The following is a 27,446-nucleotide window of genomic DNA, read 5'->3' as shown; positions in this document are numbered from 1 at the left end:
GTGTGTGGAGTATAATCTGAAAAGATATGGCACAGCCTCGATTATGTAAGAGTGCCAATTCATGCTCTTTGTGCATACAAATCAGTAAATTTTATGTCAGTCTATTACTCCATTGCACTCTTCTATAGTAGTAGTTAACGTACCACAGTAACTTGTGGGGGGGAAAGGACCTTTGTCCATTTTGCCTGAAGCTGCTTCTGAGTTTTTTTCATCTTTGTATTAACTGGTATATCCTTTAAAATAAATGCTTCCACTTCCAAGTGTAGCCCTAAATAGATAGGTTTTCTTTCTTTATGAAAACCGAAGACAAGATAGGCAAGGTAAAGCAATGCAAATTCATACCCTACATCTTTTTAACCTCTGTCTTACCATTTTTGACAAAGTACGAGAAGTAGGGCAAAGAAAAAAACTTTTATTTCATATAAAAGATTTTAATCCACAACTATAGGATCAGCTGAAAAAGTTCCAGTTCTGAGATCTTAGTTGTAGGTGGATCTTCTAAAATATGTAATCAAAACTGTGCAATGGAGCACTAGGTGAGTAGCTGCTAAGGTAATTTTGTAACTGCTGCTTTATTCAAGTTTCAAACAGATGGGCCCAATATGCAAAGCTTGTTTCTGGGCCTGAACTTGAGTTGTTTTGATTTTGTAACTAATTTAGGTCCATATATAAAAATGTTGCTACTTATATGAGAGTTGCTTCTTCCAGTTCTATGTACGAGGAGTTCTTCAGGCACAGGCCAAATGTCAATACTTCTATTTTGTGTCTACATCATTCCACTTTTATGTTCCTTGTTGGTGGGTTCCAGTACCATAGAGCTATTTACAGTAAATTGTAGTGTCATCTCATTTGTATCAAGGCACTCTTGTCTGCTACATGGCTTAAATGTTCACTTCCAGTGATTCTTGACTGCATTCCTGAGCCTGATTTCCTAATTAACGTATAGTTATTCTTACTGATGTCAATTTTTTTAAATATATGCCCCAAATTCTATCTGAGTAGAGATAGAGGAGTTGGGTACTTTAAGAGTACCCAACTGCTTCCTATGGTAGGAGTTGATTTCCACCCCCCCCCCAAGGACTTCTTTGGTCATTGGAAGCCCTATGCCCTACCTGAGCATGCCCAATTTTCAATATTTAAAAAAGAAAATTCTGAATTGGATTTTCCCAAATCAAGTCCATTTTTATCTCCCCCCCTCGCCCCCCCTCCCAAACAAGCAAAGAAATGAACAAAAATTGGCAGGCTCTTTTTCTTTTGCCTCTTGGTTTTTCTCTATTTCTGTCACAACTCACAAGGGCTAGAAACTTTTATTTTTGAATGAAAACTGAAATACTTATTTTGTCACTTGACTCGGGCTTTCAACAGTCGTTCATTTCTAGCACTGGAAACTTCCTGAAATTTTCTGCTAGAAAAATTTCTGGGAGAGGGAACAGAACAGACTGTAGTTGCCTCTTCTCTGCTGTCCGTGTCTCCCAGCTTGGGGAACAGACACTGCTCTACTTCCTAGTCCTATGGGGACTGAAGCAGTGCAAGGCCGCTGCTATTCCCCAGGTCTGGGTTCCTTGATCTGGGGAATGGGTAGGAAGCTGTAAGCATTCAAGCTCAGTGCCTGTTTAAAGCTGGGACTCACAGTCCTGTGTGAGCAATATCTCTAAGTGCTGCAGCAGAGGGAGGGGGAAGATCATCTGAGTAGCTCAGGCAGCAAAGGGAAGCTGGTGGGGCTGGGAACCAGGCTGGAGGAGACCCTCCTTAAATTTGGTTCACAGTCCTGACATCACTGCCCCAGCTGGCAGTTCCTGGTTTGGGGAAGAGGCAGGGAGCAGCAGCTCCTGCTCCCCTCCCAAACTAGTCTGGAAGGGGTGGGAAGCAGCATGCCTCTTCCCCAGATGTTTGCAGTGGGGAAGAGACAAAAAAGAATGCTGGTCTCTCTCCTTGCAGCCTAGATGGAGAGAACCATATAGGTGTGCGTCCTTCAGAGAGAGAGTTTCTCTCGGATGGGAGATCTTCCAGGTTGACACAGGGAATATCTTTCTCCTGCGGAGGACTTGTTGCTCCTCTTTGCAGTTTCTACCGAGAGAGTGGTAGAGATTTTTTTGCTGGTAGAAATCTAACACCTGTACATAACCTAGGAGCTGAAGCCTAGGGGAAAATATCAAGTATTATAAGCCTTTTTCAGACTACTAACTTGAAGTAGTAACTCCTGGGAAATGCTAGCTGTGGAGCTGGTTTTCAGACTTACCATCACCGATGTTCCAATATCTTCTTGTAGTTGCAGCTGCAAGCTCTCAGTTCCAAACAAAATTCCATGAAGTCCTTTGTTGCTTTGTGTAGGGGTGAGTCCTTGAACTCTTCAGCCACATGCTTGCATGTTAATAATAATATTCATGCATTGGCATTCTCAATCTTACAGCTTGCTGCTTAAGGTGTCAGCAGGTGCAATGACCTGGACAGAAATATGAAGAGATTAGTATAATAATCTGGTTTAGAAATGTGAGGGCTTTTTTTTAAGTGGCTGCCATTATGGAGCTAACTTGTAGATCCAAAGCAAAAATGCAAATGAGAAATGTTAACACTAGTAAGCATCACCTTTTTCAACCTGTTTCTATGTACTGCTTAGGTAGGTAGAAGCTCTATGGGGAACGTACAAGAGGACATTCTGCATGATGGGTTCTTGGTGTTTTGTGCTTTTAGGGAATAACTGGAATGGACTTAGTGGGCGTATCTACACAAGACACAGATGGCATCATAAACTAATTCTCCTGCACATTAGCACAGCACAAAAAAATTGTAACACACAGAATTAGTGTACCATGCATTAGTGTTACTTAAAAAGCATGCATCTGTACTAATGTGAAGTAGTACTGATTACAGTGCATTAAGCTAGTACCTGTGATTACAGATACTAAACTTTAATGCTCCTTAAATGTGTAGACATGTCCAGTGATGGTTAGGTTTGGTTAACTGGTATTCAGATTTTTTGCATACCTTTTTATGGACTGCAGAACTGCCAGAAATGTTACAGTGAAAACTTCCTTTTCAGGCTGTCAGCACTTCATGCTTCTGCTTCTCCAAGCAGTGTGGCAAGAACTGCCTGCTGGTAGAGAGCAGCACTTCCAGACTTACCTGTGGTGGGGTGCAGAAAGAACTGCAAAAGTCATAAACGCTCAAATACTATTGTATGGAGGGGGATAAGAAGGAAATAAATCCCTCCAAAAAGTAGTTTCAGTTGTTTTAGCCAAAGATTTATTTGCGTTAAGCAAAAACCTCTCAGAGACGTTATGTTATTAACAGTAAGTACTGCAATGCATCAGTCAGTTGGGAGGGGGAGACAAAGAGCCTTTGCTGTCTGCTATTGCAAAGATGCAATAGCATCTTTGATGCTTTTGCAATAGGCTTGCTTTTGGTCCTTCAGTGTGCAAAATCTCTATAGGGCTCGTAAATGTGGTGACCCTAACTGTTCAATTGAGAGAGGTCAGTGTGTCATCGTGGGATTAGCTGACAGAGCAGGATTCACATGAGAGCATGCTTTGTATCCCACGAAAGGTAGTATAGCAGCCATGTTCCTTCTGAGCTCCTCGAGATTCATGATACATTTTGCCTACTTCATGCATAGCACAGCCCAGATTAGATGGCATTCCTCTGTACTGTCACCAAGAGGGCTCTAGTTAAAAGCCACACTCAAATTTATTACTGATTACAGTAATTCTCTTCTTATTCCCAAGTCTAGGGCTGAGGCCTGACTTTCTGTAGTACTTAGCATGCAAAGTCCTACTAAAGGCAATGGGAATTGTGGATGCTCAATACCTCAGAAAATCTGGTAATTGGGGGATTAAAGCAGGATTCTCAAGAGTGTACTTCTAATAACTTTAGAGGTATAAGGATTTTCCTAAGTCACTTAAAATATGATTTTCAAAAGTATCTACAGTTTGGGAGCTAAAGATAAATCTTACTACCGCTATAGTTAGTGATACCTCCCGAACCTAGGCTAGTCATATAATAGCTTCTGACATAACTGGTTTAAATTCATCACGCTTTCTGTCACAAACCTGGGCAACAAAACTGATTGTCTGAAGAATTTCACCTTTTTGTACAGTTTTCCCAACTAGAATAATAATATTTAAAAAATGACTCTTAGTCACAGTTTGACAGTGCCACACGGGTGTGTGTATGGGTTTTTTTGGGTTTAAAAAAACCTAAACCTTCTGTTGGTATAGCAAACTGGCAATTGCTTTATCAATTCTTACATTTAAAAAATGCTAAATACCCTGATTTTTTTCAGGTGTCATTTCAACTTTCCTCAACTAGGAGAAAACACTGCCAAATCTTTTCTGAGGCACTCTGAAATGAAGATAATTACAATGAAATGATGACCAGTAAGACCAAGAAAGCAGAAACGTGAAATGGAAAATAATTCAGGTAACACTGGGAAGTATTTTGGTTAATGTATAACTTGCCTAGCAGTCTAAGTTTAACAAGAATCATGATATCATTTAACTCAGAAGTTGTTTCAGATAGAAATGTATGGCCTGATATTTTTTGACTTGTAGCTTGAAAAAAAGCAACAATGAAAATGAATTTCATGCTAGTAGACACTGTTAAAACTAGATTTAGCTGCAGTCACATTAGCTTAGATAATGGGAGAATTTTTCTTCATTGAAAATGCTCCCTGTCGCTTAAGAAGAACTCACTGAGGCAGCCTGCCATCTAGCTTTTTCACAGCAAAACAGACTTGCAGACTGCAGATGAGAGACTCAGGAGCAGAGACAATTTTAACTTAGCCATCCCTAATTTATTTCAAGCTTTTTCAATTCATTTTCACTGCTGTATGCACACTGGAACACCAGATTGTCATCCCTTGGGAACAGAATGCAAACAGGGATCTAGAGAGCTGTCACATCCCGAAAAATATTTAAATTGTGCTGATTTTCTTCTGGAGTACTGAGCAGAGGGAATGAAACTCTCCATCAAGTCATAGCTTTGCGGGCAATAGATCAGAGGATACTGCCAGTTTTCTAATGGATTATTGTCATCGGGCAGGTTCTTCCTGAAGGTATGTAGTTACTCTCTCAATTCATTACCCACACTATTTACCAGGCAATGATCTAATGAACTAGAGATCCAAATATATTAGGAAGAATGTTAACTAAGTAATCTGTATCAATTGGATGACGGCACTTTATTGCAGCATGTTTGCAGGTAAAATACTCTGATCCACTTACTGTATGTCTAGCACCTACTGTTAAGTGCTCTGTCAGCAGAAAAACAAAACAAAACCACTGCTGCAGACAACATTATCATAAGTTAATATTGACTGCCCTGAGGTTTTTGTTTTTGTGAACTGATGAATACTGAAAGGAAAAATCATACTTCTGAAACACACTTAACCATTTATGTTAATGGTAGTTAACAATGTAGTTAACAAAAGAGACTGTCTTCATAAGGATGTTTTGTGAGAGAACTTCCTTTAAAGTATCCTAAATCAAATTTGGAGTTGGGCATTTTCTCTCCTTGCTATAATTTTACACTTCTTCATGTAAAGAATTTAAGGTATTTCATTTTGAAAAAGCTTCAGTGTGAAATGTGATAGGATCCTGTTGTTGCATTTATATTTCTTACTTTAGGGACATATTGATAAAACATAAGGATTATCAAGCACAAATAGGGGTTGTAAAAATAAAATCTATGAGAAGAGATTTATAGTTCTTAAAGTTCTGTGTGTTTGAGAGTTTCAGTATGTCTCCCCTAAGCTGATACATTTACTGTCTGTCATGAAGAGTGAGCTAAAATAAGATTTCACTAAATTGTGGAGCAATCAGAAATCTTCAAACTGTTCCTAGCACAGGAATCATGGGAAATGTAGAACTTAATGCCCTATGTACACACTAATACAGTTTGGATTGTTTAGTTTGGACTGCCCCAGTATACATTAACTTCATTCAATGAGGGCTAGTTCATTGGGACTAGAGCCAGCTTTAATTTGGACTACAGACATCCACATGTATATAGTGATGGGCTGTCATTTGGATTAAACATAGAAAAAAAACCTTCTATAAATGCTTTCAAGTGCCACATCCAGGGTTTGTCTTTGCCTCATATCTAGCATGTGTTTCAGTTCAGAGACTAATTCATGCTTTACCTTTCAACTTGTATAGATGCTTAACCTGAAAGTCTTGCAAAACTTGCTCTCTTATTTTCATGGTACTCTACTGAATTGTATATTAAGTCATACCTGGAGTGCCTGATAATACAGTGTATGTATTTTGGATGCATTTTCACAAAGGGTAGCTACTAGTCATACTACTTAAAGTCATTCAAATACCCATGGTGAATACATGGGTGTTTTGGTTGCACTTAAAGAGTTAAAATAAGACTGAGACAGGGTAAAGCCATTAGCTCAAACTTTTTTTATTTTTTTAAGAACAGCAATGAAGGGAGATCATGTACTAGGCTTTCCTGTACAACCTTCTTGAAACTTCCTTTTCTCTTGATGCTCAGATAGATGAAAGGAAGAATCCTTCCAACTTGTTTCCCCCATATACCCGCCCTTCAAAAAACAAACTGTTTTTAGTGTTGCTTTCCTTGCTGGATATCATGAAGGACTTGAGGCAGAAAAGCTTTAATTTAAACTCTCCCTTTGGGCTCCTACCTTTACCAAGGTTTGTTTTTTTTTAAAGGGAGTTAGCATGCTAGGCTGGCTTTTCCAATCTTTCATGCCTCTTGTTTAAATATACAGAGCACTTTTAAAATTCTGGCACTCCTGGGTGTTTCAGAGTTTTAAAATTCATTCACTTATGAATTGTGTTTCAGAGTTTTAAAATTCATTCGCTTATGAATCGTGGAGGATCAGACAAGATGTCGTACATTTCTTATATGTTTCTCTTGAGAGTGTTTAAAAAAAATCCTACTTTTTTTCCCCCACTTGGGGACCAGTTTTGTGTGTTTGCTTTTAATGGTGAGAATAACAATATTAAGCGATTAACTGCCTACAAAATTCAGCTTTGGGGAAGATCTAACAGTAACTTAACAACGTGTTTGAATTTCCTTGGAATAAAGTGAGGTGAAACAACAGACCTTCAAATGGGATGGAGATATTAAATGGTTGGAAACATCTGAAGGTTATTGTATTGGATGTCTATCCTAACATTAGCATAATTGTTCTTACCTGTACCTGTCCCATTATCTAGGCAGGGCCTCAGATCTCCTTCCTGTAGAGAGAAATGTTATTGCTCATTTATTATGGTCTGTATATCAGGAACTTTCTTCTGCCTTCTGAAACCATTTTTTTGCTATCTTGTGTGAATGACTGTCATCTCAAAGTAAAACAAGGCAATGATATGTACTTGTCAGGATTCTTAAATGAGTAAGCAGTTTGGGCATGTAAATAGCTTTACAGATTGAGACGGATGAAATACCCGTCCTTTTTTTTCTTCTTCTTCTGTTTTAAAAATGTATCCTGGCCCCTATGCTGTTCTGTGTGATGCACATTTATTTAGGAATTCTTTCCTGCCACTTTTGACTTTTGCAAACTTTTGGTTTTCCCTAGACGTTTTCTAATAATTTATTTTGTGGTAGTCTGGTTGCCCTTGCCTTGTTCAAGTGTTTAGTCAACCGCATTGAATGCTACCTCAGTCTTTTTTCTCAACCTTTCCCTATCTTCCAATAGAAGGAAACAATTTAAAGGCTGGTATATCTGTAAGAAATTTCTTGGATGTTAACCGAGTTTCTGACTTGGTAGTTACTCAAGTTTTGTGTGTGTGCACCGGGATTTATTGGTTAGACCAGTCTAGGTTATCTCTAATTTGATATGCCATTTGATTCAGACTGAGCATTTGATATTCCATAATGGAAAATTCAGTAAAAACAAAAATGAAGAATTTAAAATTAAGGGGTCCTGATCCTTAGAAAAGGCTGAACACTTAGAGTTGGATCTGATAAATGACTGGGGAAGTTGTTTGTAAGTGACGGGTTACACCATACTTCTCTCATTCCTTGGAGTCTCAGAACAGCAAAGACTCCCTATGCCTGAAGAAGGGCGATTGCCCCCCAACCTTTTTTCCAACTACCGAGTTGGTCTACTAAAAGATATCGCATCTACTCAAGGAACCTTACCTGCCTAGGTTACAATGTTAAGCTTTTTAGGAAGCTATCCCTACAGTGAAATTCAAAATGCAATTTGAATGGTTTCAAATTCAAGTGGAAATAGTACTGCATAGGAAACCTAGGTGCTTAGGCTCCTTCTGTAGTACCTGAAGAGAGTTGGTTTCAAAATTATGTTTTTGTTGCAGCATCAGCTATGCTGAGATGTATCCTGGCCCACCTGATTGGCTTCATTTGGTGACAAAGACCTCACAGGTGTGGCCCTCTGCCACTTCAGATGCCTAATCCTATGGCATAACTGCAAAAGGGGGAACCTTCATAGAATCACAGAAGTCGGGTCAGAAGGGACCTTGTAGATCTTCAAGTCCGATGCCCTGCCCGAGCAGGAGAAAAAACTGGACTCAAATCCCAGCTAGGTAGGCATCAAGCCTCCTCTTAAAGACCTCAAGAAACCTTGAGCTTCCTGCTTACAGATTCATGTCCTGGAATCCCCCAGCAGAGGATTGTCCAGGTTGTCTGTATTGCACTGAGGCACACTGACTCCGTGTGCCTCTGCAAACACGGGAACCCTATATTACCAGATTTGTCCCTTACTTCAGGGGTGTGCTCATTTCTTAGGGATACGTTTCTGGGGTCTCTGTAATTCTATCAATGTGCTGCTTATGTTACTTGTGTTTCTATATGGAGCTGTATCTCTCCCTTCTGCAAGCCCTCACCCCCTAAGGAGCTATCTTGCAGGACTCGGTTTCAATGGGGCTGGGTTCCTCCAGCCACCGAATCAGTCAAACACATGTATACACATACAGACACAGATTAACAGGACATGTCTGAGCCAGGCAGGGTTATTTAGCACTGACAGGCTAACAGCCTCATATGCCTTGAACTCAGTTCATCAGGGCAACAATAAAATACAGTCAGACAGAAGCACAAGGGTTAACAAAGCACATGAGTCAGGCTGGACTATTCAGTATTGATAGGCTGACACCCTCATGTGCCTTGAACTCAGTTCATCCCTTATTTCAGCAGAACAATAATAAATGTAGTTAGACACACATGCTAACAGAGTACATCTGAGCAGGCTAGGTCTGATCAGCACTTTCAGCTGATACCCTCGTGAGCCTCAAAACTCAGCACGTCACAATCTCATGTCACAATGGTCCATGTAGTAACCCCCTTGATAAGCAGACCGCACCGTAGTTTTGGGCATTACAGGGATCTTTGGCATGGGTAAAAAAAGCACTGCTGGAGAGCAAATGGAGAGATCAAGGGGACGAAAGAGTAGGTGAAGTTCAGAGAGAGAGACAGAGAGTATAGCAACCAGCTTGACCATAAAAGTTATTTATTGCCAGGTATATAAACTTATGATGATACCAGTAATAATAGCCATACAAGAGAGAGAGACAAATAAAGAGTTACAACATTACATAATTTCAATTAGGCTTTTGGGGAAGTCTAGCTTGAGTTTGATTAGCAAAAGTCAGGTTTAGAAAGCTGTGGCTGGAGTAAGAGAATTAAAGTTAGGTTCCTGGAGTCAGAGAGAGAGAGTTCGGGTCTCATCACTCAGTGAAGCCTGAACCAGTTGAGGTTCCCAGGTGGTGTTGGAGCTGGCAGAGCCCTGATCATGATCAATGGAGAGATTCCAGGCAGAAAAGGAGGGGAACTGGTGCAGCTTTTGGATCCAAGCACCGGGACAGAACTTGAGCTTGGGTAGGGGTTTTTGTAGGGAACTAACAATGGCTCAAGGGAGAACAGTAGGTTTGTTTATGGGTAAACGATAGCTTATATGCTGGATAATAGGAACTTATCGCTCCTGGCTATGGGTGGCATTACTCTGAGGGAGTTCACAATACAGACAGGAAGATTCAACGTTTTGGATACCAATAGAGGAGTCATGACTAGAATTGGTCTGATAAATGCTGAGTTTGGGTGTGTGTAGATGTGGGTTGATTTAGCATTTGGAGCAAGGATTCCCATCATGCAGTGTTCCCCTGCTTTTCTGATCCCAGAGTTCAGTGCAGTGCTTGCCTTAATCTCTGTTCTCCATCCTGAATGCTAATGAAGGTGCATGCCTGTTCCATCTCCCATTTAAATGAGTTGTCATCTGGTTCAAATTCAGATGCAAATGAGACCAGGGGAGTTGTTTCACTCTTATCACCCTTGTCTGGAGGGCTTTAGGTGCATCTTCCACTGCATCTTCATTGCCTTTTGTAAGTCCTTCCTCTAATCAGTTCTGGTTCAGGCTGAAGTGGGGAGGGAGAGAGTTCTTTGTGAGCCAGACGGGCTGCGTACTGTGTGCCAGGTTCCCCAAGAGCACAGAGCTGAGAGGTAAAATCTGGGTTGCCACTTGTAGGTGAGCACCCAAGCAAGAGATTCCCTGGACATGGGTATCGTACTGCTGTGCTCTGACTCGGAGTACATATCTGCAGGACATGTGTTCCTTGCTTGCAGACATACCCGCTGGACACCCCCTAGCAGGAATCCCAGACATCTCTGCAAATGGGGGAACTCATGCAGATGCTTCCGGGGCTTCAGGAGGCCAATCTCATGTACCCCAAGAATGGGGATTCCTAGAGTGCCACAGATAAGGCCCCTGAATCTCTGAGAACACATGGGTTGCCCACACTCTCTAACCATAAAGCAAACAGATGTCCACCACAAGAAAGAAGCATGAACTTAAGTCTGCTAATGTTTTGTGCATTGTAATTTGGCACTACAAGGGACGTGGACATCTGTTTGCTTGGCTTTGTGCCATTTCCATATATATAATCCTCCCTACATGGAGGAGAGAGATTAGATATTATGGTGACACAATGGTAACATCCATTCCCAGGCTTACTTGAATTAAAAAAAGAATTAACCCCCACCCCCACTTCGCATCCTGAATGGAGAGTCTCCTACAGCTAGCCGATAGGAAATGCTAACAGAGGTGTGTCTGACCTCCTGCTCTTTTCAAATTCTAGGTGTCTGAATTGGGGCTAAAAGTTGGTGCTTCCATCTACTTGGGATCCAGAGCACTAATATTTAGCCTTTGAAAGAGTTGACCTAGAGAATGACACTTTTCACAGGAAGTGAAAGATGCAGATTCAGTCTCTGTCTTAGGCAGAGGGGATTTAAAAATCAGATCTACATTTCAGGAGCAGGCCTTGCACTATAACGGGGCATGGGGGGTGTCTTTTCTACCCTCCTGTTCACGTGTTGCTATTGTGTAGAAGGCAATGAAAGATCCATAGAATAAAAAACAAACAAAAAAAGAGAATGCAAGAATACAGCTCTGTGCATGTGTGGAAGAGGTGGGATATCCTGGTCTCCAGTCTTCTCTTTGAGGTTTGTTTATCATTTAATAGCTAATAGGCTTCAGATTAAAAAAAAAAAACCCTCAAAATAACCCTGGGAACAAATTCCAGGAGGCAATTCAGGGCATGCAAAGAAACAGGACTGAAGTTGCATGGGGGTTTTTATGTGAAATATGGAAGTGCCTAGTGAGTTTAAGCAGCTTCCAAGTGAGGGAGAAAACAGGTCAAGTCATAATCTTGGATACAAGCAGCTAAATAGGACTTGACAGAGTTTAGATACCTGTGTCACTTTTATGAATTTGCCATTTATCCTGTGAAAAGCAGACTTCTTGAAAGTTAAAATTTGTAACCACTAATTATATATTTTTAATTGATATAATAAAAACAAAATGTATCCACAAATCTCCCATCTCGCTGTATGGTATATTCATAAATATGATTTGAATAAAGGATGTGTACTTATTTAAGTCTACGTGTGTATATGTATGTATATATTTTTCATTGCATTTGTAAGTGTGGGCTGTTTTAGTCATTTCAAACTGAGTTCACAGGAACTCAGAGAAAAATGCCTTATTTTGTAAAGAAAACAGAGGGAGTTAAGATGGTGAGCAATCAAGAGGAGCAGAGGGGAGGACTTGCACTGCATAACCTCTAGTAGAGCAAAAAGCACAACCCTGTCAATTTTTGCTAACAATGCACTTTATTAAAGTAAACAAAGCACTTTAAGAAAGGACTTTAATGTATACCACTGCAAGGATTTGAGCATCCTTAGCACTGTTGGACAGAATTTTAGCCAACTTTACAGTTGAAGGAGAGGTGTGATTTTTGGTTTTTTGCATTTGATATTTTGGAGATAGCAAGTAGTCCCAGCTTATACTGACAAGAAGCTGGCTTCTTTTGAGGTATCTGCTTTTGCAGGTGAAAAGAGTGAACCCAGAGTCCATGAACCAACCTCTGGGGATATGATAAGCAGTGTGAGTTCAGGGAGGATTTCTAAGGTTCAGGGGTTGTATATAAGGTACTCTACACAGAGAAACCTGCCTCTAACATGCAGGGCTTAAGCCTAGGTAGTGTAGGCCTGCAGAGTGTAGAAGCTACTAAGCAAGTCAGCTAAAGGCCAACCTTTTAACAGCGGCAGAAATAAGAACTTTTTACTGAGGTTTCTGACTGAGATGGGAAGGGGTTCTTCAGTTACTTTAGGTATGCTACTTGTCTTATGAAAGATGATACCAAAGTTACTAGAAAAGAAGAAAGAGAAATGAAGAGAACATGTGAGCTCAAAGCAAAGTTAGACATGTTCCTTCTAGGATTCTACTACAAACATCAAAAAAAAAAAATAAAGCTATTGAAAGTTTTTATGTTTTGGACCATTCTTTAGGATGCTTCATTAAATAGGCATAACACAAAAAATGAAGGTAAACTGGCTTGTGCAACCACTAATAACATGAAGGGTGTGGCAGAGAACAAAGTTTTTTGAGATGCAAGGCCCAAGGGATGAGGACTTCAAGATGACTGCACCAAGAAGGAAAAGAAAGGTGGTAGTAGTTGGCTCCCTTCTGCAGGGCACAGAAGCCCTAATTTGTCATAGGCAGACAAGGTTCTTTAGGTGAATCTGGTAACTTTTATAAGGCCAACTTAAATAAAAGCTCTGTTACCGGCCATCCCTGGGAATGGAGGGCTTGGAGAAACCAGAAGTACCACAGTGGGCACTTCTGGTTTCACTTTACCTTACAAGCCAGCATGCTAGTTAAAAAGAGTGTGCCATTTTGTAAGTTGGCCAGTTAATGGAGCTTTTACTGTAGTTGGGGGGAGAGGGGGAATTATTATTATTATTTATTTTATTTTTTTTGCCTACATTTTTTCTCCAACTATTTAAGTTGGTCTAATAAAAGATATTAGATTCACCCAAAGAACCTTGTCTGCCTATGTCCTTGGACCAACTCGGCTACAACCTACACACCTAATTTGTCATATGGATTTAGGGTCTTAGGAAGTGTGCTGCCTGCCTGCAGCCCAAAAAACAAGAAGTCATGAAGACTGTTGGAGCTTATCTCTCAGACCACTACCTTTCCCTGCTTGCCCATATAGGCACCAATGACACTTCCAAGAATGACATGGAACAGCTCAGAGGAGACTACAAGGCTCTTGGCAGGAGCATTAAGGAGCTTGGAGTGCAATCGTGTTCTCATCAATCCTCCCCGTGAAAGGCAAGATCCTGGGCATGACCATTGTAACATGCAAGCAAATGTTCGACTAAGATGGTGTTATTGACTTTAAAGGTTTTGCATTCTTCAACAATAGATGGGAGGCTCTTGGGAGGATGACTGCCATTATTATTAAGAAGGTGTTTACCTGAGTTTCTCCAAGGGATAGTGAACAGAGAAAGCAATCCAGAAGGGAAGGGCCAGGAGAAGCTCAGCTCTCAGAAAGCTCTAGAGAGCCACAGGACAACAAGAAGTGATGCAAAAGGCAAACAAGTAGGTTGGAACATAGATTGTGTCTCATGTATGTATATAAATTTGAGCGCAAACAAGGTTAATGGGAAGTTGCAGTCTGTGAAACGAATTAGAACCTGGTGGGACAGCTTTTATGACTGAAAAGTCAGCATTGAGAGGTACGCTCTGTTTCAGATGGACCAGATTGGGAGAAAAGGCAATGGTGTTGCCTTACACCAAACATCCCTCCCCCGCATTTTTTTTTTTTAATTGGTCCAGGAGGAAGAAGTAAAAAATTGGAATGCATTTGGGTGAAGATGAAAGGTGAAATATGTAGTACGCCTGTAACGGGGATTTATTATAAGCCTACAAGTCAGGAAATAAAGGTCAATAAAATACTCTTCGAGGAGGTGACAAAATCATTCCAAAGTTCTGAGATGGTACCAATAGAAGACTTAATTTTCTAAAGGTCTGCTGGAAAAACAATACAGCCATACAAGAACTGGCTTTTATAACTAGTGTAGAGGACACCTTTCTCTTCCAGAAGGTTTAGGATACAAATAGGGCATTATTTATCTTGAATCTTGTCCTCACAAATGGGCAAGAATTGGTGGAGAATGTGAAGCCGATGGGCAACTTGGGTGGAAGCAATCAGAATATGATAGAAGTGATCATGAGACAGAACTAGCTTGGGGTCAGAAGAACTAAGATACTAGATTTCAAGAAGGAATATTTCAGCTGATTCAACACGTTAATAGGCATGCTGCCATGAGAATACAAACTGGGAACATCTACATAATAAGTTAACTCAACACAAACTCCAATGCAGTTTGCACCAAAGTTTACGTGCAGCATTCACACGTGCCTGGAACTGTAGCATGGTGAGCCAGAGCTAGGGCCCTAGGGATCAGCCTGCAGCTGCTCTGACCCAGCCCAATGCCCTCTGGAAGGTTGGCTGGGACACAAGGATTTTACAGTGAAGGGATAGCTGGTAGGCAGCCATGCACTGTAGCACCCTCATGCCCCAGCCTGCGTTAGTTACCATGTACATGTGTGTTGTGGTGGAGTAAATAACTTTGCTATAGGGTAGTATTATCCTATGGCGGAATGAGTTTACTCCAGCCTAATAGCATCACATGCGTAGACTATGATGTTTGACTGAAGAGCTAATTGGTCAACTCTGCAGTAAATGTGTTGCATAGACACACCCATTGAAGGCTTCCAGGAGGGCTGAAAGCTTCTAAAGGGCACAACATTTGAAGCCCAACAAGAAACAGGGTTGATGTGATGGTAGCAACAGAAGTGTGGTAGGAGGCCAATGTGGTTGCACAAGGAGCTTCTAGGATGCCTAAAAAAGAAAAAAAAAAGCATATAGGCAATGGAAAAAACACGTGGGTCACCAAATAATTTTACCAGGGAATTGAAGGAACCTGCAGGTATCAAAATCAGGAAGGCAAAGATAAAGAATGAGCTATACCTGGTAAAGGAGGTTAAGGACAGCAAGAAAAGTTTCTATAACTATGTTAGCCAGAAAAAAAAAAGACCAAGGAAGCTTTGGGTAGCCAAGGAAAATTCTTAATGAAGATTTAAAGAAGGTACAGCTACTCAACTGCTACCTTGCCTTAGTCTGCACACTAGACAGCCAATAATTTGGCTAAGGAATGGGACAAAATGAGGGGTGAGAAGTCTGATCCAAAGCTGACTCAAAAGAGTCAAATTTTTCCCTTATATTACTTCCATTACCCCTGCAATGGGAGGCAATTGGCACTAGTCAATGGGTGATGAAGGATGCTTTTTGCTTTGTATTTTTGGATTCTTCCCATTCTTGCTCTCTAGGAGAATGCAAATGCAGTATCTTTGATATCATACTTGAACTTCTGGCGTTCCAATAAAATACCAGATAGAATAAGTTTACTTCTCTGAAAATACCTGGCATTTCTATTTTAAGGGTAAAGGGGCAATACCTTGCAGGAATACATACTTGGGAGTAGGCCAACATTATGTACTTATGCACTTGGATGTAGGTTTGTATAATGAGTTTTGCAAATACAATAAACTTTAATTCACCACTTAAGCATTATTTGTAGTCCCCTTGAATGTATTCGGTAGTGGCCAGTTAGCAAGAATTTTAATGGTGGAAGCACTGGCAAGGAAATGGATCAGTGGTAAATTACCATAATTCAATTAACCAGAGTCCACTGTAGGTTTTAACTATGTAGTTGTTGATGTTACTATGGCTTGAAATTGAAATATTTGAACATTAAATTTGAAATAGAATCATGTAAATATTTAGACATGAATATTGTTTCTTTTTTAATTAAAAAAAAAAAAAAGTGAAATGGAAACATACTGTACTCTGGTGCCCAGCTGTCTTGGTTTTGACAAGTTTGAACCAAAATATTTTTCTCTTGCAAAATGTCCACAGGATTTTGACTTTATCCCAGTTGGGATGAAACCAAATTTTTAAACATTAGAATATGGCTCTTTCATATGTGTGACTTGAGTCTTATTTTATTAACATGTTTTATTGTGTGCTTTTATTTTCTCCTTTTTCATAGGAGCTATTCTTCAAAGCGAGAAGAAATAAACCTTTACTTTTTCTGCTGCTGCTTTTCCTTTTATTCTTTTCCCTATTGTTGATGAGGTAAAATGCAAAGGGTTGTTTTGAGAAATCAGTCTTCATTTTTACTCTCTCCATTTCTTGGTCACTCTTAAAGTCATAGGGGGCAGAGATAATATACACCTCCTGTCTTTCTATACCAATGTAAGTCAGTCTCTGCAGGATTTCTTTGTCTGTACAATTAGAGAACATGTTTGTTCTGGGAGCTTCTAGTCTACCCTTCAATCTCTTGGTGCACTCGCTATGGGTTCTCTTTCTCTCAAACATATGCAAAGATCAATAGCTTTCTAAAATGGGGTGAAATATGGCATATGACATTCAAGTAAAAGATCACATCTTATTTGCACCACTGAAAGCTAGAAGTAGCTCCACTCAAATCAGTGGAATTATGCACAGGTGTGAATGAAAAGAATCGAGTTCTACATATTTTAGCAGCTTTGGCTTTTGTGAGTTGATCAGCCTGATGCTCCTATAGCAGTAAAACTGTGAATATATATACATTTTTACTGCATAGAAAAATAGCTTATTTATTTGAACTTTAAGACTATTTTTTTGCAAGTTCCACGTGAAGAATAAATGAAGTTTGTAAACATTCATAGATATTTGGGTTGGAAGGGACCTCAGTAGGTCATCAAGTCTGACACCCTGCCCTGACCAGGAAAGATCATTGGGGTCTGATGACCCCAGCTAGGTGCTTGTCAAGTCTCCTTTTAAAGACCCCCAGATAGGGGAGAGCACCACCTCCCTTGGAAGCCCATTCCAGATTCTGGCTACCCTTACCGTGAAGAATTTCTTTCTAACATCCAGCCTAAATCTGCTCTTCATCACTTTGTGGCCATTGTTCCTAGTTACTCCAGGGGGTGCCCTAGTAAATAGAGCATCTCCTATTCCTTGCCTCCCTTGATTAATTTATAGGCAGCCACAAGATCACTTCTAAGCCTTCTCTTGAGAAGGCTGAAGGGATCTAGGTCCCTCCATCTCTCTTTGTAGGGCCTTGCCTGCAGGCTTCTAGCCATATAAGTGGCCCTCCCCTGAACCCTCCCTAGGTTGTCCACATCCCTCTTGAAGTGCAGCACCCAAAACTGGAAGCAATACTTCAACTGTGGCTTGACCAGTGTCAATAGAGAAGAAACATCGTCTCCCTAGACCTGTTCACCATGCATCTGCTAATGCATGATAAAGTGTGGTTAGCCTTGTTAATCACTTTGTCACATTGACGACTCAAGTTCATCTTAGGGTTCACTATGACTCCACGATTCCTTTCTGCTGCTGTGCTTCTGAGGTCATCCCCCAGCCTGTAAGTGTGTTGGTGGTTCCTTTTGCTCAGGTGCAGCACTTTGCACTTGTCTTTGTTAAACTGCATCCTATTTCATTCTGCCTACTTTTTCCAACCTGTCCAGATCTGCCTGAATCCATTTTCTACCCTCTGGTGTGTTAACTTTGCCCCATAATTTGGTATCTTCTGCAAACTCAGACAGGGTACTCTCCATGCCCTTGTCCACGTCACTGATGAAGACACTGAATAACACCAGTTCAAGAACCGAGCCCTGTGGGACTCCACAGCCCAGATCTTTACAGGTCGATATCAACCCATTCACCACCACCACCACCACCCTCTGGGTGCGACCCCCTAAGCAAATATGCCACCTACCTGACTGTGTAATCATCTCCATCACAGCCTGTCAGTTTATTTACAAGGACAAAATGAGATTGAAGGCCTTCTTAAAGTCTAGGTAGATGACATCTACCTTGACTCCTGCATCTAAGCATTTTGCTACCTGGTCATAAAAAGAAACAAGGTTAGTCAGGCAGGATCTACCTGTAATAAATCCCTACTAATTTCTTTTCAGCATTATTTCCCCTCCTGGGCTCCCGCAAATGTGATCCTTAATGATTTTTTCCATAGGTTTCCCAAGAATAGAGGTGAGACTAACTGGCCTATAGTTTACCAGTTCCTCTGTCCTCCCCTTCTTGAAAATAGGGACCACATTGACCCATTTAAAAGCTTGTGGATGCTAAGTTCTCCTTATCCTCTGCTTCTCTGTCCCCCGATGAACCTAGTTTAAAGCCCTTTGGAGGATATCAGCCAACCTGTAAAAGAACAGACTCTTACCTTCAGAAGAGAAATGAAAACCATCTCATCCCAGGATGCCTCTCTCATGGAAGTGTGGATTGTGGTTGTAGAAGCCAAAACCTGCATGATGGCACCAACTCCAGAGCTGTAGGTTGACTTCCCTGATGAAGGCGTGCTGATGCTGATGGCAACTGCTGACTGAAAGGATGGGCGAGAATACCACCTATGCCCCTGACTTCCTAAGCTTGACACAGTCCAGACTGCTCCTGGCCTAATCATTCATGCCCATGTGGACAAGGACCGTGTGATAGTAATCAGAGGGCCGGATGAGGTCAGGAATCCTTGCGTGATGCAGTGATGTCCCAGATCCTGGATCTGGATAGGAAGCAAACCCCGATAAGCATTGATAAACTCTCAAATTTTAAAAAGCTTCCTCACTTGGAGTTTTAGTTTTAGAACTCTAGCAAATGGTGTGCTGCTCTGTTTTGTTTTTGTTTTTTAAATGGTGTGCAGTTGGGTTGTTTTAGGTTTTTTTTGTATTGACCTCCAAAAATCATTATTTGTAGGACATGCAAACTTGTTTAGGGTGATGGTTTTCTTTAGATGAAATTCTAACTAAGTAAGTATAGCTCATTTGTTTCCATTTGAGGGAAAAGGAAGTTATAAATCAAATCCTTAGTGAGCAGTAGTTTATGCTGTAAATGTATTTCACATGATACATCATTTAATCGTCTCTAATCAGCAGAGACTAAAAAATAGTGTCCCAGTTCATGTCCTTGGGCAATACATAAATTTTGCACAAGAGTCAGGGAGCATATATAATAGTTTTTCAGACTTATAATGTACTTTCCTGTTAGTAAGGGCCATATGTTGGAAAAGGTTTGTGTAAAATAAAAATAGGTTATATTACCTATAGTTGAGAGTGACAATATGTCTTATCATAGGAAGAGGCGGGCAACCTAAGAACTCAAAATAAGTTCACCACTAACAATAAAGGGAATTTAGTGGTGACCCTTTATTGAGGTCACCACAAATTCCCTTTCTTGGGAAAAGAATACAATTTTACTGTAGCATATGACAAGAACCAAATGTCTTTCTGGTATTTGCAGACTGCCTCAGGGCAGGGAAGGGAGGAAGGAGGAGTACTCATGTGATTATATTCAACAATCCTCCATGGCAAAAGTATAAAATATTAATGAGAAATTACAGAACAGTGGTCCTTTGATGCTTGAATGAGAGTTTCTTTCTTTTTCTTCCTTGCTAGCTGCCAAAACTTCCTTCTGAGTTGGTTTGGATTACCTTTTCTTTTTCTAGGCCCCTTAAGAACTGGAGCTTATTTTCTGTAATACATTAGTGACAAAACTCTTGATAAATGCCTTTCCTAAAGCCCGCAACAAAGAAAGGGGGAATGCAGTCATCTGAACTACTAATTTAGGTGTGTATCAACTCCAGCAGTCTCACAGTGTTACCTGGTGAGAATAGTGATTTAACTTTATTGGCATTGGTCGCAGACAGCAGAGCATACCACCCTATAGAAAGAAAGCTGCTCAGATGTTGTCCCTGGTCTTGTCAGGGCATGACAGGATGATGATCCTTACCTAGCAGTACTGTTTTAAAAGGTCACCTGGCTTTTTATTAACCTTGCACATCAATGTTAAAAAATAAGACATTAAATCTTTTAGTACCAGAAGAAATGTTTATGACCATACCTTCTGATCACCAAAGTAATGGGCTAAGTTTCTACCTGAAACTTTTACCTGAGCTGTGGCTCATGGATTTTTTCATATACGAAATCCATGTTTGAATGGCAACTGCAAGTGAAGGGGAAGCAATCCATCTTATTCCTAAGTAAGTTATTTCAGCAACAATTGTACTTACTTATGGTGCAGTTTGGAGGTTCCAGTATGTTTGTAATGTGACTTTTTTTTTTCTTGTCCGGCTTCTACTTCCAATTCTTGGACTTTTTGTGTTTTTTTTCCCCCTCTCATAGATTAAAGAACATCTGCTCTTAGCTTAAAAAACAAATCACAAATGTCTTCATCATGTTTGTATTTGCTTTTTCTTACCACTTACATTTTTGAACTCTTCTTTTGTATTGGATAAATAGATTTAGCTGCTTTTTCTCAATACTTTGACGCATTCCATGTGATCTGTTTTATATTTAATGAATTCCTCCTTTAATTCTCCTAGCCAAATTTTTTAAAAAACCTTTCAACGTTATTAGCTGCTGTATTTCCTAATTTTTATAGTCCATGTTCATTCCTACCAACTTCTCTATTTGTCCACAGATGTGTGCGACCATATATATGAAAGTGTTTAATTCTTACTTTTTCTGTTATAGAAAACAGACGTTTTCAGTGATTGTAGAATTACTTTGTTATTTTGGAGCAAATGATAAGCTTTCTTAAACCCGCTTACTTTCAGCCTTGAGGAGTAGCAGCAGAAGAGGTGCAAAAATGAAATGGAGTTATGATCAATTGTACCTAGCCACTAATACGTATTTAGCTGCATTATCAATCCCTCTTTATCTACCAGAATAAGACCTTATGCAGAATTCCTTTTTTCTATTTGAGCTTCCTTATCATTGTAGACTACCATGTAATTATTTCTAAAGCTTTAACCAACCTAGTTGTGTGATGAAACTTCAGTCTTGCTTATGGACCTTTATCATAGTTAATAGACTTTTTCTGATGGTCTCCAATTTTTAATATTTACTTTCTTGCACGATTGAGATCCTTAGTGTTGAGTCACTTTTAAAAAATGTTTCTTAAACACTTGTGAAAAGTTTCTCTGTGCTCTCACTAGGGACAGAGATCATCCCCTCATTTGCTGTTCAGTGAACAATATATGTATGTAGTCTACTAACTTGGTTTTGTTTTTGATGACATATTGCAAGTTCACAGTCTTTATTTCCTATTGATTAATACCTATTGTAATTTTTTGACAGTTGTTTCCAAAGAAGGGTATCATTTTCCAAGCGTCTTAAAAGGATCTGAAGAAAATGTGTACTGATTTCAGCCAGATATCATGTTATCTCCCTTTCTCTATTTCTAGTACCTGTACTTGTTTATATTATTTCTGTGATCTCTAGTTTTTAAAATACTTCTCATTTTATTATTTGTGAATGCAGTCTATCTGCTTGCTATCCTACACTTCATGCAAAGTACATTGAAAACGTTAAACAAAACCTGATTTAACACTAATGTGTCATTACACTCATCACGCTATCCATCGCACTTACCATTATTATAGCTGGCAGCATACTGGAAAAGATATTTGGATACCTCCTGTAATCTGAAATTCCCTGGCCAAGTTTTACAAGTATGTGGTGGCTTTTTCATAAGCATTTGTGAATGACACTTGGTTAATGGAAATCTTTGTGGAACTAGTCCACATGACCACCTTAAAACTATAGTATGTAAGCTGGAGGAGGGGGATAAATATATGAGCAGGAGTGGTGAAGTAAATGTGGTTGATATGGGGACCTTGGCAGTGTTTGCTTCAAGGACAGCAAGTAGTTAGTTGGTACCCCCATATTTAGCTCATTTAATTTCTATCTATTAGTCATCCAATAAAGCCAGTCTTGCAGAAAGGGTGAGAGAAATTTAATCTCAGTAGACATAAATTATACACCCAGTAAACCAGAATGGTGTATGCGGCTAAACTAACCAAATGAAAGTGCCCAAATCCTTTCCATATATCATCAGACACTTTCAAGTGCTTAACTGTGATTCATCGATTTTTGGCTTGAAAAATTTGTATGACAGGTATTGGTTTGTTTTGTGGGCAAAGTCATTGTTTCTGGGAACTAGAATAAATCTCCCAAAAGCTTTCCAGTCTGACTTCTACAAGGCTTCCTTATTATAAAACAAAAGTTCCAATCAAAGCAAGTAAGTTCATATTACACACTAATCACCTGAGGCTTTCTCAGTTGTTATTAGCTGAGGTGTAATAAGACATGCTCCTTTAATAATAGTACGCCTCCTGGCTATATGGAGAAGCCAACTGTTGGCTCTGGATTTAGGATCCAGATTCATTGTTCGAGGCAGGCAGGCAGACCCACCCTCAGACTGACTATGACCTTTCTATTCAATAACAGGCACATTTATTGATGCACAATGATAAGAAAAAATATATAAAAACAATCACACAGTTCTATATATCTACCAAATCCTAGGGTTGTCATCAGAGTCAAAATACATCTGGCCAGGACAAAATCTTTACTTGAAGTTTCTTTCTCTTAAGTCTCAGATGTCAGCAGTCTGGAGATGCAGGCCCACACTCCACCTTCCCCAGTGGGGTGCATGAGATGGGCTGGCTGTATGCCTCAGTCCATGGTGGCATTTCCAGGGGACAGGGACAGGAACCCTTCTCAGGGGAGCGACAAAGGGGGGGGAGACTAAAGAGAAGAGAAGGAGAGACCCTTTGTTACACTCAAGTCTCTGATTCTCCTTCCCTCCCGATGACTTGTTGGTTGTGTCTCTGAGGTCACATGTCCACATAGCCTTCCAGGGCTTCTCCTAATTTGGTCTCTTCCCTCAGAAACAGGACTTGGGGTGGGGGGAGAGAGGAGGCCTGCTTTGAGGTCTTGTAGCTGGTGCCACTTATCACTTATCTCATGCTATGGGCAGTATGGTACATACTCCCTTGCTTCCCAGGCTTTGTGTCCTTGTTGTGTTAAACAACCCATCTGCCTTGAAGGCTATGGCATGCCCCCTCAATTTGTAGGCTATGTGTGTATCCATTGGCCTTATTATGTTAGACAGCCTGTCTACTTCCAGGGCCATGAGACACTTTGTGTGTGACACCTAGACTGTTTAGAAATCAATTAACCCTTGCTGTCCATCTTGAACCCTTCTAATGTGTGTGTGTATATATATATATACACCTGTAAGCCAATTCCCCCAAAAAGCAAACCTTTAATGCCATTTCTAAGGCAACACCAAGAAGGCATTTTTTAAGCTGGGGTCTCCTTTGTGTTATTTTTGTCTTAATGTAATACAAATAAGTATAATTCATATTCTGTTGGAAGGGATAAATCTAGGGAGAGAGGGTTGTTAGGAGCATAGTGCTGCCCTCCCTGAGGGGCTCCCAGTAAAGTGAAGTCTTTCAGCAGTGAACAAACCAACCAACCACCATCAGCAGCAAGAACCCTTCTGAGAGCTCAGAGGGTAGCTCCACTGCATTGGGGTCAGACCCAAGACCAGATTGTTTAAAGCTAACTTGGACACCTCTTTATTTTTACTGCAGCCTGCAATATAGACATACCTAGAAAATCCTGGTATTGCATTGTTGTTTGGACACTTAAGCTTCATTACAGTTTAGGGGTCATTCAAGCTCTTAAGCAGGCAATGGGTGGAAAAAAGCAATAGGACTTCTCCAACTATGGTAGATCCAGGAAAGGAAGAGGATACTGGATTTTGAAGAAACTGGAGTTCCTGAGGAGGCAGAGTATAAGAAGTTGTATTTCAGGAAAGCTCTAGCTTTTGAAAGGGGGAGAGTTTGATACCCTATACCTTGATGGGCGAAGAAATCTCCTGTAATGGATCTTTCACTTTGTCTACCCCAAATGATTCATTCTGCTGAAATCCTATAGATAGTACAGCCTTAGAAGAAAAAACTGTCCTTACATTAATACTTTTATGTCCAGATCAGGATGGTGATAATATTGAACACTCACTTGCTTGTCTTGATCTCAGATGAGTTGATGATTTCACTATAGTTCTTTGAACAGAATCTGCATGTTGAAAAACATTAGTCCTATTGTTGAAATTGGTGTATACAGTAAGTAACCTTAAAGAAAAGAAAAAAGTAGGGACTGTGATAATAGAGTCAAAATACCCTTTTCATTTGAGTGGTCTTTGCTGGACAGGATTTATGGGGTAGTGTCAAATAGTATGCACTCTTCCAGGAGCTAACTTTTTTGAGGGTAATGAGGAGACAATTGTGTCTCTTCTTTTGTGCAAAACCTATTTGCTAGGGAAATGCTTTAATTAATAAAACAAGCTTATGTTTCAACATCTTAAAACACTTGTTCACTTCAAAAATATTGAATGAAGTCCTCTTTTAAATTATAGTGCTTGGATAACAGTGATAAACTCACTTATGGAATTAACTAATTAATATTTGCTTAAATGTTAAATATTACATTTTTAATATGTGGATGTACATCAACAGTGTATATAACAAGATCTATCAGTGGAATTCTAGAACTCTGGAGGCATGTGTCTTGGTGTATTGTGGAAAGCCTGCTAGCCTGTCTCTGTTTACCTTGCAAATTTTATTTCCTTCCTGAAAAATACTTAACCTAAATGTGAATTACATCAAATGCTCTCTGTTGGAGTATAGAGTTGATATTCACTCCCAAACAAACATGGTTTTGTATGCTTAAATATGGAATCATTACTTAAAACATGTTTTAGAGTTTTTTTGATGTATTGCATTACTTGGTCATATTGTGTCACTTTGTATTGATTTAGTGTGAACTATGAAACATAATATGACATCATATAATCTGCCAAAAAATGACATAATAACAATTTAGCAGGTCAGAAATGTGAAGCAAAAACCCCCAACATTGCATTTTGGGTGAAATTCATGCTGCGTATATAAGCAAAATATAAGGAGAAATCTTGTCTGAGAAACTGAATGACTTTCAGTTTCTGGGTATTCATTAATACTATGGGTGGACTCAGGATCACAATGAAGGGGCATGGCTGCACCTGCTTCAGCTGTGTGGTGCATGTGCCATGAGCAATTTAAGCTCAATGGCTGATTAGTGCAGGATCTAGCTGCTGCCCTTGCTTTTGCATGGCTCCAGAGTCCAGGGGTTGAGCACCACTTTTGTTCACCTTCCTCTTCTCTCTTTCTGCTGAATTCAGCAGCAGGAGAAGAGAGGGGTTGAATGGTGGTGGTGATGCTAACCCCCTGCAGGGGTTCAAGCCAGAGCCCATTCTAAATGGTAAGTGAGCTTAGAACTCACAGTAGCACCAGGAGCTGCATTGACATGTCAGTGACCTCAGAATTCATCTGATGCACCACACAGCTCAAGGGAGGTGGGAATGCACCGCTGCATTCCCTAGATCTGCCTCAGTTAGTAATACTATTGGTTCTGCTGTCCCCCTCCAATATTGCCCCCACCTTTCAGTTGAGTTACTATGTCTAGCTTTCAGTTCAGTTGGCATGTCTAGCATTCCACAGTGTAGGATGAAGATATTGCATTTGCACACCATCTTTGGTCACATTTTAAAGTAATGAAGTGAGTTCAAGTCACTACTTTTTGATAAAAGTCTTTAATTTAAAATATGTCTTTCCTATAAAGACTTGGGATCGGTCTTCCTGGTACAACTGAACTGTGTTCAATGCATGGCTAATCCTGACACTTGGTGCATCCCTGTTTATAATTTGGAGCTACTTCAGGAGTGGGTGAGAACCCACAGATTGCAACCATGATATTATGGAGAGGCTTGTGTGCAACAGTGACCTTCAGAGTGGTGCCATCTGGAGTTTTAGGGCATGTGTAGCTGAAACAGGGGCCCTAAATTGAAGCAGTGGGTTGTTAAAAACACCACTTCAATTTATTTCATAGATTTCATAGATTTCCTAGACATTAGGGCTGGAAGGGACCTCGGGAGATCATTGAGTCCAGCCCCCTGCCCAAAGGGCAGGAAGTCAGCTGGGGTCATAGGATCCCAGCAAGATAAGCATCCAATTTGCTCTTGAAGGTGTTCAGTGTAGGTGCTTGAACCACCTCCGCTGGCAGACTGTTCCAGACCTTGGGGGCTCGGACAGTAAAGAAATTCTTCCTTATGTCCAGCCTGAAACGGTCTTGCAGGAGTTTGTGACCATTCGACCTCGTCATCCCTTGGGGCGCTCTGGTGAACAGACGTTCCCCCAGATCCTGGTGGTCACCCCTGATAAACTTATAGGTGGCCATCAGATCACCCCTGAGCCTGCGCTTTTCCAGGCTAAAGAGTCCCATGGCTCTCAGCCTGTCATCGTAAGATCTGTTTTCCTGACCTCTGATCATGTGCGTGGCTCTCCTCTGGACTCTCTCAAGCTTCTCCACATCCTTTTTGAATTGTGGAGCCCAAAACTGGACGCAGTACTCCAGCTGCGGCCTCACCAAGGCCGAGTACAAGGGGAGAATGACGTCCCGGGATTTGCTCAAGAAGCATCTATGGATGCACGCCAGCATTTTGGTCGCTTTACTAGCCGCAGCATCGCATTGCAGGCTCATGCTCGTCTTGTGGTCAATGATGACCCCCAAGTCTTTTTCTTCTGTAGTGCTAACCAACGTAGCACTGCCGAGCCTATAAGGATGATGCAGGTTTTTCCTCCCAAGGTGGAGAACCTTGCATTTATCGGTGTTAAACACCATCAGGTTCTCTTCTGCCCATTTGCTGAGCTTGTCCAGGTCAGCCTGGATCACCCGCCTATCTTCTGGCGTGGATGCTTTGCCCCAAAGTTTGGTGTCATCGGCGAACTTGGCCAGTCCACTCCTGACTCCAATGTGCACATCGTTAATGAAGATGTTGAACAGGATGGGTCCCAGGACAGAGCCTTGAGGGACCCCACTGGTCACAGGGCACCATGATGAGTGACTGCCATCAATCACAACCCTCTGGGTCCGACCACAAAGCCAATTTCCCAGCCAGCGGATCGTGGTGGAGCCAAGGCCACAACTGGGCAGTTTGGCCAAGAGGTGATCATGGGATACCAAATCAAAAGCTTTTTTGAAGTCAAGATATATGACATCCATCTCTTCTCCCTTGTCCAGGTGATAGGTCACCTGGTCATAGAAGGAAATGAGATTGGTCAAACAAGACCTACCCGCAACAAACCCATGCTGGCTGTCCCTTAGAATGTTAGCCTGGGCCAGTCCCTCAAGGATGGCCTCCTTAATAAACTTTTCTAAGATCTTCCCC

General features: G+C 40.7%; 1 protein-coding gene across 2 annotated transcripts in view; it reads left to right on the top strand.

Annotated features, from left to right (window-relative positions):
* Nucleotides 1-4,758: 4,758 nt before the first annotated feature.
* MGAT4C (MGAT4 family member C) overlaps nt 4,759-27,446 on the top strand; it is a 698,999-nt gene continuing 676,311 nt past the window's right edge. For both annotated transcript variants that reach the window (XM_090042642.1, XM_090042645.1), the window contains exon 1: nt 4,759-5,050. The gene's annotated coding sequence lies outside the window, so the exon portion shown is untranslated. The remainder of the gene's footprint in view (nt 5,051-27,446) is intronic.

The sequence above is a fragment of the Crocodylus siamensis genome, chromosome 4 (assembly GCF_052110815.1).
Source record: "Crocodylus siamensis isolate JL-2025a chromosome 4, ASM5211081v1, whole genome shotgun sequence".
Taxonomy (NCBI): Eukaryota; Metazoa; Chordata; order Crocodylia; family Crocodylidae; genus Crocodylus; species Crocodylus siamensis.
Note: the sequence above shows the minus strand (reverse complement) of the source record. Positions and strands in the feature narration are given on the sequence as shown.